Consider the following 15,681-nt stretch of genomic DNA (forward strand, 5'->3'; position numbering starts at 1 on the left):
TGCTTATCAAGTAGCCATGCGGCTGGCGGCTCAGCCCATTGGCTGACTACAATAGCGCAGCTGTTCATATGGAAATGCGGTCACACCCCTCTGCACGTCCAGAGAGCGCCCGAAAACACCACATTTTAAACGGCTTTATTTATGCTTTTAATGCTGCAAATACTGTTATCTGATACATCGAATGGCTGGTCCATATCTTCAACTAGCACATTCTGCAAAAAAACGAAAATCACAAATTTGGGGAAAAAAAAGTAAAATGCTGTTTTTCTCAGTTTCACCGAGGCCGACATGGTCCGACAATTCCGGTGGCGAGGCACATATAACCACCAGAGGCCTGAGTATTTTGTTTCTAGTTAATACAAAAAAGTGATGCTGTAAAGCTACAAATCCAGGTACAGTGATATTTCTGCACTTTAGTGTGTAATTCTACACACTTTTGTCACATTGTTACCTCAACTAAAATCTTATAAACACTTTTTGACAGAATTCTTTGGATTGACATCATATAATCTGATAATATAATCTGATATCATCTGAATAGCAATATCGGTAAACTACAAAAAAAAATATTGAGATATTAATGTTTGTTAATATCGTCCAGCCTTATATGTCCTTGTCTAGTAAATGTCTGGGTTTACGCAGCCTTGAGACGGATAAAAAAAAACAAAAAAAACGTATATTTGCCTGAATCCAGGATATAATTATAAATAATTGACCAGCAAAATAATTGAGAGTTTTATAATAAAAATCATCATCATCATCATCATCATCATCATCATCATTATTATGCAACATGAGTTTCTTCTTGGGAACATTACATTGACATTTCCTGGAGACTGAACTTTAATCATTGTCACTAAACTTAACTTTAAAGAAGATGAACTGTGAAAACTACATTTTTAACCTTATTTTTTACAGCAGTGTTTCTCAACATTAGTTTACTCAAAGTTGTATTTTGATTGATTTGTGCATGTTTGAGTAATCCTTGTTATTGTTCTGTGGCTGTTCTGTTTTCACCTACTCCGTAGCCCCGCCCAGATCCTTATATGAGTGAGTGACACATTTTTGGTTCTGAAATTTTGCATAGCCACTTTTTAAAACTAAAAACATGTAAATAACAATCTGCTGCATGTTACAGGGAAATGTGGCAATAAATAGGCGGAGCTTATCACAATGAAGAGGTGGAGCTTATCACAATGAAGAGGCGGAGCTTATCACAATGAAGAGGCGGAGCTTATCACAATGAAGAGGTGGAGCTTATCGCTATTACAGTTTTTTACGATTGAATAAACACAATTTTGATGGTTTTGTTTTATTTAGAAAAACCCTACACACAATTAGCACAACCACAAACCCAAGTATCAAAACACCTTATCTCCTTTGCAAAATGAAACACTCTTGTAAAAACTCTACAATAACTCATAAAAACTATATTTTTTACCTTATGAAACACACACGTTGCATATGACTTAACTATGTTTGCACCAGTTACACACCAGTTACACACCAGTTACACACCAGTACCACACCAGTTACACACCAGCTACACACCAGTTACACACCAGTACCACACCAGTTACACACCAGCTACACACCAGTTACACACCAGTACCACACCAGTTACACACCAGCTACACACCAGTTACACACCAGTTACACACCAGCTACACACCAGTTACACACCAGATACACACCAGTTACACACCAGTACCACACCAGTTACACACCAGTTACACACCAGTTACACACCAGTTACACACCAGCTACACACCAGCTACACACCAGTTACACACCAGTTACACACCAGCTACACACCAGTTACACACCAGCTACACACCAGTTACACACCAGTTACACACCAGTTACACACCAGCTACACACCAGTTACACACCAGTTACACACCAGTTACACACCAGCTACACACCAGTTACACACCAGTACCACACCAGTTACACACCAGCTACACACCAGTTACACACCAGCTACACACCAGTTACACACCAGTACCACACCAGTTACACACCAGCTACACACCAGTTACACACCAGATACACACCAGTTACACACCAGTACCACACCAGTTACACACCAGTTACACACCAGTTACACACCAGCTACACACCAGCTACACACCAGCTACACACCAGTTACACACCAGCTACACACCAGTTACACACCAGCTACACACCAGTTACACACCAGTTACACACCAGTTACACACCAGCTACACACCAGTTACACACCAGTTAAACACCAGTTACACACCAGTTACACACCACTTACACACCACTTACACACCACTTACACACCAGTTACACACCAGTTACACACCACTTACACACCAGTTACACACCAGTTACACACCAGTTACACACCAGCTACACACCAGTTACACACCACTTACACACCAGTTACACACCAGTTACACACCAGTTACACACCAGCTACACACCAGCTACACACCAGTTACACACCACTTACACACCAGTTACACACCAGTTACACACCAGTTAAACACCAGTTACACACCAGATACACACCAGTTACACACCAGTTACACACCAGATACACACCAGTTACACACCAGTTACACACCAGTTACACACCACTTACACACCACTTACACACCACTTACACACCAGTTACACACCAGTTACACACCACTTACACACCAGTTACACACCAGTTACACACCAGATACACACCAGTTACACACCAGTTACACACCAGTTACACACCAGCTACACACCAGTTACACACCAGTTACACACCAGATACACACCAGTTACACACCAGTTACACACAGTTACACACCAGTTACACACCAGATACACACCAGCTACACACCAGTTACACACCAGTTACACACCAGTTACACACCAGTTACACACAGTTACACACCAGTTACACACCAGTTACACACCAGTTACACACCAGTTACACACCAGATACACACCAGTTACACACCAGTTACACACCAGTTACACACAGTTACACACCAGTTACACACCAGATACACACCAGTTACACACCAGTACCACACCAGTTACACACCAGTTACACACCAGTTACACACCAGTTACACACCAGTTACACACCAGCTACACACCAGTTACACACCATATACACACCAGTTACACACCAGTTACACACCAGTTACACACCAGCTACACACCAGTTACAAACCATATACACACCAGTTACACACCAGTTACACACCAGTTACACACCATATACACACCAGCTACACACCAGTTACACACCATATACACACCAGTTACACACCAGTTACACACCATATACACACCAGATACACACCAGTTACACACCAGTTACACACCATATACACACCAGTTACACACCAGTTACACACCAGTTACACACCAGTTACACACCAGCTACACACCAGTTACACACCAGTTACACACCAGCTACACACCAGTTACACACCAGCTACACACCAGTTACACACCAGTTACACACCAGCTACACACCAGATACACACCAGCTACACACCAGTTACACACCAGTTACACACCAGCTACACACCAGTTACACACCAGTTACACACCAGTTACACACCAGCTACACACCAGTTACACACCAGTTACACACCAGCTACACACCAGTTACACACCAGTTACACACCAGCTACACACCAGTTACACACCAGTTACACACCAGTTACACACCAGCTACACACCAGTTACACACCAGTTACACACCAGTTACACACCAGCTACACACCAGTTACACACCAGTTACACACCAGTTACACACCAGCTACACACCAGTTACACACCAGTTACACACCAGTTACACACCAGCTACACACCAGTTACACACCAGTTACACACCAGCTACACACCAGTTACACACCAGTTACACACCAGTTACACACCAGCTACACACCAGTTACACACCAGTTACACACCAGCTACACACCAGTTACACACCAGTTACACACCAGCTACACACCAGTTACACACCAGTTACACACCAATACCACACCAGTTACACACCAGTTACACACCAGTTACACACAGTTACACACCAGTTACACACCAGATACACACCAGTTACACACCAGTACCACACCAGTTACACACCAGTTACACACCAGTTACACACCAGTTACACACCAGTTACACACCAGCTACACACCAGTTACACACCATATACACACCAGTTACACACCAGTTACACACCAGTTACACACCAGCTACACACCAGTTACAAACCAGTTACACACCATATACACACCAGCTACACACCAGTTACACACCATATACACACCAGTTACACACCAGTTACACACCATATACACACCAGATACACACCAGTTACACACCAGTTACACACCAGTTACACACCAGTTACACACCATATACACACCAGTTACACACCAGTTACACACCAGTTACACACCAGTTACACACCATATACACACCAGCTACACACCAGTTACACACCATATACACACCAGTTACACACCAGTTACACACCATATACACACCAGATACACACCAGTTACACACCAGTTACACACCATATACACATCAGTTACACACCAGTTACACACCAGTTACACACCAGTTACACACCAGCTACACACCAGTTACACACCAGTTACACACCAGCTACACACCAGTTACACACCAGCTACACACCAGTTACACACCAGTTACACACCAGATACACACCAGCTACACACCAGTTACACACCAGTTACACACCAGCTACACACCAGTTACACACCAGTTACACACCAGCTACACACCAGTTACACACCAGTTACACACCAGTTACACACCAGCTACACACCAGTTACACACCAGTTACACACCAGCTACACACCAGTTACACACCAGTTACACACCAGTTACACACCAGTTACACACCAGCTACACACCAGTTACACACCAGTTACACACCAGTTACACACCAGCTACACACCAGTTACACACCAGTTACACACCAGCTACACACCAGTTACACACCAGTTACACACCAGCTACACACCAGTTACACACCAGTTACACACCAGTTACACACCAGCTACACACCAGTTACACACCAGTTACATACCAGCTACACACCAGCTACACACCAGTTACACACCAGTTACACACCAGTTACACACCAGCTACACACCAGTTACACACCAGTTACACACCAGTTACACACCAGCTACACACCAGTTACACACCAGTTACACACCAGTTACACACCAGCTACACACCAGTTACACACCAGTTACACACCAGCTACACACCAGTTACACACCAGTTACACACCAGTTACACACCAGCTACACACCAGTTACACACCAGTTACACACCAGCTACACACCAGTTACACACCAGTTACACACCAGCTACACACCAGTTACACACCAGTTACACACCAGCTACACACCAGTTACACACCAGTTACACACCAGTTACACACCAGCTACACACCAGTTACACACCAGTTACACACCAGCTACACACCAGTTACACACCAGTTACACACCAGTTACACACCAGTTACACACCAGTTACACACCAGCTACACACCAGTTACACACCAGTTACACACCAGTTACACACCAGCTACACACCAGTTACACACCAGCTACACACCAGTTACACACCAGTTACACACCAGCTACACACCAGTTACACACCAGTTACACACCAGCTACACACCAGTTACACACCAGTTACACACCAGCTACACACCAGTTACACACCAGTTACACACCAGTTACACACCAGCTACACACCAGTTACACACCAGTTACACACCAGTTACACACCAGCTACACACCAGTTACACACCAGTTACACACCAGTTACACACCAGCTACACACCAGTTACACACCAGTTACACACCAGTTACACACCAGCTACACACCAGTTACACACCAGTTACACACCAGCTACACACCAGTTACACACCAGTTACACACCAGTTACACACCAGTTACACACCAGTTACACACCAGCTACACACCAGTTACACACCAGTTACACACCAATACCACACCAGTTACACACCAGTTACACACCAGTTACACACAGTTACACACCAGTTACACACCAGATACACACCAGTTACACACCAGTACCACACCAGTTACACACCAGTTACACACCAGTTACACACCAGTTACACACCAGTTACACACCAGCTACACACCAGTTACACACCATATACACACCAGTTACACACCAGTTACACACCAGCTACACACCAGTTACAAACCAGTTACACACCATATACACACCAGCTACACACCAGTTACACACCATATACACACCAGTTACACACCAGTTACACACCATATACACACCAGATACACACCAGTTACACACCAGTTACACACCAGTTACACACCAGTTACACACCATATACACACCAGTTACACACCAGTTACACACCAGTTACACACCAGTTACACACCATATACACACCAGCTACACACCAGTTACACACCATATACACACCAGTTACACACCAGTTACACACCATATACACACCAGATACACACCAGTTACACACCAGTTACACACCATATACACATCAGTTACACACCAGTTACACACCAGTTACACACCAGTTACACACCAGCTACACACCAGTTACACACCAGTTACACACCAGCTACACACCAGTTACACACCAGCTACACACCAGTTACACACCAGTTACACACCAGATACACACCAGCTACACACCAGTTACACACCAGTTACACACCAGCTACACACCAGTTACACACCAGTTACACACCAGCTACACACCAGTTACACACCAGTTACACACCAGTTACACACCAGCTACACACCAGTTACACACCAGTTACACACCAGCTACACACCAGTTACACACCAGTTACACACCAGTTACACACCAGTTACACACCAGCTACACACCAGTTACACACCAGTTACACACCAGTTACACACCAGCTACACACCAGTTACACACCAGTTACACACCAGCTACACACCAGTTACACACCAGTTACACACCAGCTACACACCAGTTACACACCAGTTACACACCAGTTACACACCAGCTACACACCAGTTACACACCAGTTACATACCAGCTACACACCAGCTACACACCAGTTACACACCAGTTACACACCAGTTACACACCAGTTACACACCAGCTACACACCAGTTACACACCAGTTACACACCAGTTACACACCAGCTACACACCAGTTACACACCAGTTACACACCAGCTACACACCAGTTACACACCAGTTACACACCAGCTACACACCAGTTACACACCAGCTACACACCAGTTACACACCAGTTACACACCAGTTACACACCAGCTACACACCAGTTACACACCAGTTACACACCAGCTACACACCAGTTACACACCAGTTACACACCAGTTACACACCAGCTACACACCAGTTACACACCAGCTACACACCAGTTACACACCAGTTACACACCAGTTACACACCATATACACACCAGTTACACACCAGTTACACACCAGTTACACACCAGTTACACACCAGTTACACACCAGCTACACACCAGCTACACACCAGTTACACACCAGTTACACACCAGTTACACACCAGTTACACACTGCTGTGGAAAACCTTCAACACTTGTGGCTAATCCTGCTTCTAAGTGCACAGAGTCGTGTGGGTGAAGAACACAGTGAACATGGCTCGGATTTGCACAACTCTAAACACAATGTCTGCTCACACTTTGTGCACAACAACACACACAGTGAACACTACACACACTTGTATGTGTTACTGTGGACACCACACAGGACACAAGACTCATGCTGTTGACAACGTCATTTATTTTTTTCCATAAACTCAAGCCAACATGGTGAAAAAGAAAAAATGTCCCAGTTTTCATGAAAATTACATTTTATCCAGTACAAAAAAGAACCCTCCCAAACTCCTCCCCCTCCTCCTCCTGCTTGAAGTCTTCCTCTTCCTCTTCCTCTTCCTCTACCTTTACCCCTACCTCCACCTCCACCTCTGGCACGGCCTCTGCCTCCTTCTTCTCCTCCTCCTCTTCCTCACTCTCACTCTCATCCTCACTCTTCCTCTTCCTCTTCCTTCCATTTTGGTTCAGTTTGATGAACTCACTTGCTGCATTTTTATCGTGCTTAAACCTGATTGGTGTGTTTACAATTAAGCGATCTTGTGTTTGGTCACCTAATGACAGTGTTCAATCAATTGGCACATGGGTGTGGTCATTTGGCACATGGGTGTGGTCATTTGGCACATGGGTGTGGTCATTTGGCATATGGGTGTGGTCATTTGGCATATGGGTGTGGTCATTTGGCACATGGGTGTGGTCATTTGACACATGGGTGTGGTCATTTGGCACATGGGTGTGGTCATTTGACACATGGGTGTGGTCATTTGACACATGGGTGTGGTCATTTGACACATGGGTGTGGTCATTTGACAGTCAGTGCTTTAGAATTGCAAAGAAGTGACATCTTGATAAACTTCTGTGTCTAAATAAATACAAGTGTGTTGAGTGTTGTAAATCACTGTGTGTGTTGTTGTGCACAAAGTGTGAACTGACTTATTGTGTTACAGTGGAGCAGATCTGAGGCCCAGTTTTGCTTCTTGAGTGAAAGGTTTTGATAATTGGGCCAAACTTTAGATTTGAGTGTTTATTAAATCGTAAAAAAACTGTAAGAGGTGGATCTTATCACTATGAAGAGGCGGAGCTTATCAGATCTGCAGTTTTGAACAAGAAGTCATCTGACCTGTTTCTATTAACCTATGTTAGCTCGATCGATCACAGATGAACCAGAAAAATTGTTACAGTACAATAAAAACTGCTGGAACGATTTGGATATATATATATATATATATATATATATACTTACACTATATGATATATTGATAAGTTTAACTGGGTCAAAACAAGACGGTTCTTTCAATTACAATGAAGTTATTGGTGAGAAAACCTTAAATATATTGCTTCAGGTGAGTTTACATTGGAGACCGGACGGGAAAACATTAATCCAAACCTCATATTAATATTTTATTTGAAATACATGTTTTCTTTCAAGGTTGGATTTTTATGATGACTTTTGACTCACAGTAAGAAGGTTCAATTCCCCGAGCAGGCACAGTCTTTGTGCGGACTGTGTTTGTTCTTCACTTCAATTCAATTTTCAATTCAATTTATTTTTGTAATGCCCAAAATCACAACTACAGTTGCCTCTGAGGGCGACAGTGAAAAATGAATCAAGCAATGTCTGTGGTGGCGAGGGACAATGTCCCAGAGTCCTCTGTCCTTAGACTCTCCTTCTCAGCCAGGAAAAACTACAAAACCTCTTTGGGAAAAAGTAGAAACCTGGAGGAGTTCCAGAGTGAAGGAGAGATCTGACTCACAGACGGACGCGAGGGAGACTGGAGCTGGACCCACTCTTCAGGCAGATGAGGGACCGTCAGAGTCGAGCTGGACCCACTCTTCAGGCAGATGAGGGACCGTCAGAGTTGAGCTGGACCCACTCTTCAGGCAGAAGAGGGACCATCAGAGTCGAGCTGGACCCACTCTTCAGGCAGATGAGGGACCATCAGAGTCGAGCTGGACCCACTCTTCAGGCAGATGAGGGACCGTCAGAGTCGAGCTGGACCCACTCTTCAGGCAGATGAGGGACCATCAGAGTCAAGCTGGACCCACTCTTCAGGCAGCTGAGGGACCGTCCACACAGGGCAGGGACCACTTCACCAGGAGAGGAGCATCTGGGTCCACAGGTCCTCAGGAGTGAGAGAAAGAAAAGGCAGTTTGCAAGTGGAATTAAATATGTAATATTGTTTGATAGCATAAGTAGTCAGAAGAAGAGGATAGTGCTCAAGCTGCCATACTTCCCCCAGCATAGTTGCTCCTAGGGCAGCGTAGCTGAAGCTGTGGGTTTATGTTTGACTTTATAACAAACACTGTTAGTCCTGAACACTCGCAATACTGACCTAACCATGTGCAATTCCGTCATGTGTGCAATTACTGTCTTGATTCATGTGCAATTACTGTGAAATTCATGTGCCGTCGTGACACATATTGATGTGCAATTACTGTCGTGATCACATGCAATGGTATTTATGTATTTATTTATTTATTTATTTATTTATTTATTCATCTATCTTTATCTTTATCTTTATTATTTTTTCCCCTCCATCCCTTGTTGGGAAATGGGAGGTTTTGTCTATGGGAGTTTTTGTTTATAGGAGATCTTCTACTGAGAGTGTTTTTCAAACTTCCTATAAGTGATCTGTTCTTTTCTTCTGTATCTGCCTCTGTATCTTCCTGCGTTGCAACAATGAAATTTTCCCATGTGGGACAATAAAGGAATATCTTATCTTATCTTATCTTATCTTATGTTTCTGTTCCTAACTAGTCTGACCATAAGCGATTTCAAAGAGGAACGTTTTAAGCCTGGACTTAAATGAAGAGACTGTGTCGGCCTCTTCAACATGGACCGGAGCTGATTCCATAACACAGGCGCTTGGTAGCTAAACGCTCTACCTCCTACTGTGCTTTTAGAGACTCTTGGGACCACCAGAATGGTTCTATAGCATCTTTGAGGTAGGATGGGGCCATGTCATTTATGGCTTTGTAGGTCAGGAGTAGAATTTTTAATTTGATTCTAAACTGGACGGGGAGCCAGTGAAGAGACTTCAGCACTGGCGTAATGTGCTCTCTTTTTTTAGTTCCTGTTAGTAATCTTGCTGCTGCATTTTGAACCAGTTAAAGCTTTTTATGGAGCTTTTAGGACACGCTGCAAGCAGGAGTTACAGTAGTCTAATCTAGTTGTTACTGATGCATGGATAAGTTTTTCAGCATCGCTTTTAGGCAGGATTCTTCTGATTTTGGCTCTTGTTGTGCAAATGGAAATAGGCTGTTTTACAAGCTTGATTTATATGAGCTTTAAATGAGAGCTCCTGGTCAAATAAGACTCCAAGGTTTCTTACAGTAGAACTGGAGGCTACACTGACATTGTCCAGTGTGGCTATCTGCTCAGATAGAGCGTCTCGTAGATGTTTAGGGCCAAGCACAATGACCTCGGTTTTTTCAGGGTTAAGAAGAAAATAGTTAAGTGTCATCCAGGTTTTTATCTCCTTCACACAAGCACTAAGTCTGTCTACTTGATCGCTCTGATCAGGTTTCATTGATAAATACAGCCGAGTGTCATCTGCAGAGCAGTGGAAGTTAATGCCATGCTTTCTGATAATGTTGCCTAATGGTAGCATATAAAGAGTAAACAGAATTGGACCGAGTACTAACCCCTGAGGCACACCGTAAATTACTTTAGAGCAAGGTGAGGAGCTCTGGTTTACATTAACAAATTGGTACCTATCAGATAGATAGGATTTAAACCAGCTGAGGGCTGTTCCTCCAACACCTACATCACATTCTAACCTCTGCAGTAGAATGTTGTGGTCGATGGTGTCAAACGCTGCGCTGAGGTCCAACAGAACCAGGATTGAGACCAGTCCATCGTCAGCGGCTAATAACAAATCATTTGTGACTTTAACTGGTGCAGTTTCAGTGCTGTGGTGGGCTCTGAACCTTGAACAAAAACATGCACAAAAAGGCAATACAACAAGGTAATATGTCATACAATGTTTATTTGGTTACAACACACATACAACATGCAAACGAGACTTCATTTATTATGAGTTTATATTTTAAACTGCTGAGAGGACATAAGTAAAAGTAATAAAAAATAAACCAATTTTATCAAAAAAAATAATTTGCCAATTATTGCACGAATAAATACATCTTTCCATAACAAGCAAAAAGGATGTTCAATATACAGAAGACACTCACACTTTTGTAACCAAACACTGTTTAAATTTCATATTTAATACAGAAATTATATTTCCAATAGTGAAACGTGACCTCAAATATCATATGCTATTTTTTCCATTTAGAACCTGTTTCACTGAATCAAATTCAGATAATGCATTATCAAACTGTTTTCCTTACACTCTGAGAAAGAGATTTCCAAACACAGGATTAGTTAGTGTCTTCGAGCCTGACTTAGAGGGTTTCTTACTGACCTGCTGTGGTTGTCAGTACGAGCTCCACCACGAGCGGCACGCACCGCCACGAGCCGCACGCGGCACCGCTTCTCCTCCGCTGCACCGGCGTTTCCACGCCCGAACACCGGCTCCGCGCTCCCGCATCCGCCGCCCCGGAGGTCTGTACCTGGGCGAAGGTGTGGCCCCAGCCCGCCACAGGAGCAGACACGGAGAGCGGGGCACCGGCTCCACCCGGAGAAAAGCAGCCCCATACAACCAAGGTACAGCCCCGTTTCTCTGCTTTCCCCGCTCCACAGACGGGGGCGATCTGGTCACAAAACTGGACTCAAATGCGTCTTGATTGGGCTAGAGCAACGCCGGCGTCTGGTATGTGGACTGCCGCTTCTGTCCCAACGTCTTTGTTTTGTTAGTTGTTTCCATTGTTTTGTTTTGTTCCCGCGTCTCTGTGTTGTCTTCTGTCTACATCCCTGTTCCTTAACTTCATCGGACATTACTGCACCGTCCATCACTCATCTCCTCCCTCACTCCTGGACTATCTACTGCCCTAGCCGCCAGCTAACAGCTGGCTTAACACCTGCTGAGGTCCGTCATGGTATCGCGGGGCCTCCCTGCCGTGCAGACAAGGTCTGGGGCAACCAACGCCACCCACTCCACCAACTTCAACACCCGGTCCACTGCTGCTTTTTCACAACTCTCTGCCCACCAGCTTCTAGTTAACCAGCCTCTAGCCACCGCCAACATTCTAACTGGATTACTCTCATCTGCTGCTACGTTCCATCTCCTCCTCGGACTATCACTCCCACGCCTCCAGGCCACCGCTCCACCAACTTCTCGCCTACTCACCTACACCGCTGCTGACCTTCACCTCCTCAACCATAACCACCGTCTCCCAGCTGCTGCTGCCTCTGCAGCTAGCTCAGCTGGGATCCTTCGCCGGCCCCGCTACATCCACCGGGGCTCTGGTCTCTCCCATAACCAACACTCCAACGACGGCTCACCTATCCCCTCACTCTGGACTAGTTTTTGCCCCCCCGTCACCCCCACCTGCCGCACTGCCAACCTCAGCAACCTCCGCCCCCCCACCCCTGCGCCCCCATCCATCTCCGCGCCCCCATCCATCTCCCTTGCACTGCTGAACTGCCGCTCCCTCTCCAACAAATCACCTGTTATATCTGAACTGCTACTGGACAATAACATTGATCTGCTTCTCCTCTGTGAAACATGGCAACAGCCCCTGGACTTCTATGCTCTCAACCAAGCCACTCCCTCCAACTACACTTACACTGCCAAACCCCGCCTCTCCGGGCGTGGGGGAGGTCTTGCTGTTATTCATAAAAAATCTACATCCATCACTGAACTGAACCTCAACCTTCCATCCATCTCATCATTTGAATACCTCGCCTTCTCCCTCCCCAACTCTATCACCGCTATCCTGATCTATCGTCCCCCAAAGCCCCACCCCTCTTTCCTCACTGAATTGTCTGAACTCCTCACCATCGCATCCTCTCTCTCTGCCCGCCTCCTACTCACTGGTGACTTCAACATCCACATTGACTGCCCCAACGCCCCACTGACATCCGACTTCCTCTCTCTCCTGGACTGCTTCCATCTCACCCAACATATTGACTTCCCCACCCATACCAAAGGCCACACTCTGGACTTAGTCTGTTCCTCTCTCCTACCCATATCTAAGCCCCACCCCCTCCCCTTCCCACTCTCTGATCATCTCTGCATCCTTTTCTCCGCCCCCCTACCCTCGCCCCACAACCCCAAAAAACGCACCATCACCTACCGCAATATCAAGTCAGTCAACCCCCTCACGCTCTCCCAGCTCATATCCTCTGCTTTCCCCCCTGACTCCCCCCCCCTCTTCCCCCGACGACTATGCTGTCATGCTCAACACCACCCTCTCCGACTCCCTTGACTCCCTAGCCCCCTGGAAAACCTCCTCCGTCTCATACATCAACCCCGCCCCCTGGTACACCCCTGAACTCCGCACCATGAAGCAGACTGGCCGCCAACTCGAACGACTCCTCAAAAGAACCCGCCTCACCGTCCACGCCGAAGCTTTCAAATTACACATCTCCTCCTACCGCGACACTCTCCAAGCCGCCAAATCTGCCCACCTCTCCACCCTCATCAACAGCTCCCACCGGAGCCCTCGCACCCTGTTCTCCACCGTCAACAAGCTGCTCCAGCCACCGGACATCACTCCACCCTCCTCCCCTGACCTCTGCAACTCTTTCCTCCTTGCCTTCAATGACAAAATTTCCAAAATCAACAGCTCCATGACTGCCGTCTCCATTAACTCCATCACCACCCCCACCCCTGCCCCCCCTCCTCTCCCTGACCACCCACCCTTCCCTCCCCTCACCACCTTCTCCTCTGTTAACTCCCCTCATATCCTAGACATCATCACCGCTTCCAAAACCACCACCTGCTCTCTCGACCCCCTCCCAACGACCCTAACCAAGGCTTGCCTCCCTGCTCTCATCCCCCATCTCACCACCCTCTTCAACCAGTCTCTATCCCTCGGCCATGTTCCTTCCATCTACAAACTGGCCTCCATCACCCCCATCCTCAAAAAACCCACCCTAGACGCCGCCAACCTCTCCAACTACCGCCCCATCTCCAACCTGCCGTTCCTTTCAAAAACGCTGGAACGCATCGTCGCCGCCCAACTTCACACCCACCTCCAGTCAAACAACCTCTATGAACCCCTCCAATCTGGCTTCCGCCCACTTCACAGCACTGAAACAGCCCTGGTCAAAGCACTCAACGATCTCCTCACCTCTGCAGACTCCGGGGCCCTCAACATCCTGTTACTACTAGACCTCAGCGCAGCCTTTGACACTATAAACCATTCCATCCTCCTACAAAGGCTGCGCCAACTGGGTGTTGAGGGCTCTGCACTTGACTGGCTCACATCCTACCTCACCAACAGGCAAGAGTTCATTTCCCTCTCCGGTCACTCATCCACCCTCTCCCCAGTAACGCAGGGGTCCCCCAGGGCTCAGTCCTCGGCCCCCTCCTCTTCATCTGCTACCTCTTCCCCCTTGGTCACATCCTCCGCCAACTCAACCTGGACTTTCACTGCTACGCTGACGACACCCAGATATACCTCACCACCAAATCCACCCAAAACCCTCCCCTCAGCCACATTGAAACCTGCATCTCTACAATAAAATCATGGCTCACTCTCAACTTCCTCAAACTGAACAGTGACAAAACAGAGCTCCTCCTCATTGGCACCAAATCCACTCTCAATAAAACTGGTCCCTTTTCACTCAGCATCGACACCTCGACCATCACCCCCTCTACCCTGGTACGCAATCTCGGTGTCATCATGGACCCCACCCTCTCCTTCACTCCCCATGTCAGCCACATCGTCAAGACCTCATACTTCCACCTCCGCCGCATCGCCAAAATCCGACACTGCCTCACCCTCCCCGCTGCTGAATCCCTCATCCATGCCTTCATCTCCTCCCGCCTCGACTACTGCAACTCCCTCCTCCCTGGCATCTCCTCCCATTCCCTCCATAGACTCCAAATGGTCCAAAACTCCGCTGCCCGCCTCCTCACATCACTCCCGTTCTCCGCTCTCTCCACTGGCTCCCCATCA

The sequence above is a fragment of the Eucyclogobius newberryi genome, unplaced genomic scaffold, assembly GCF_026437365.1.
Source record: "Eucyclogobius newberryi isolate DKJ021-1_F unplaced genomic scaffold, fEucNew1.0.hap1 SCAF_4, whole genome shotgun sequence".
NCBI classification, from domain to species: Eukaryota; Metazoa; Chordata; class Actinopteri; order Gobiiformes; family Gobiidae; genus Eucyclogobius; species Eucyclogobius newberryi.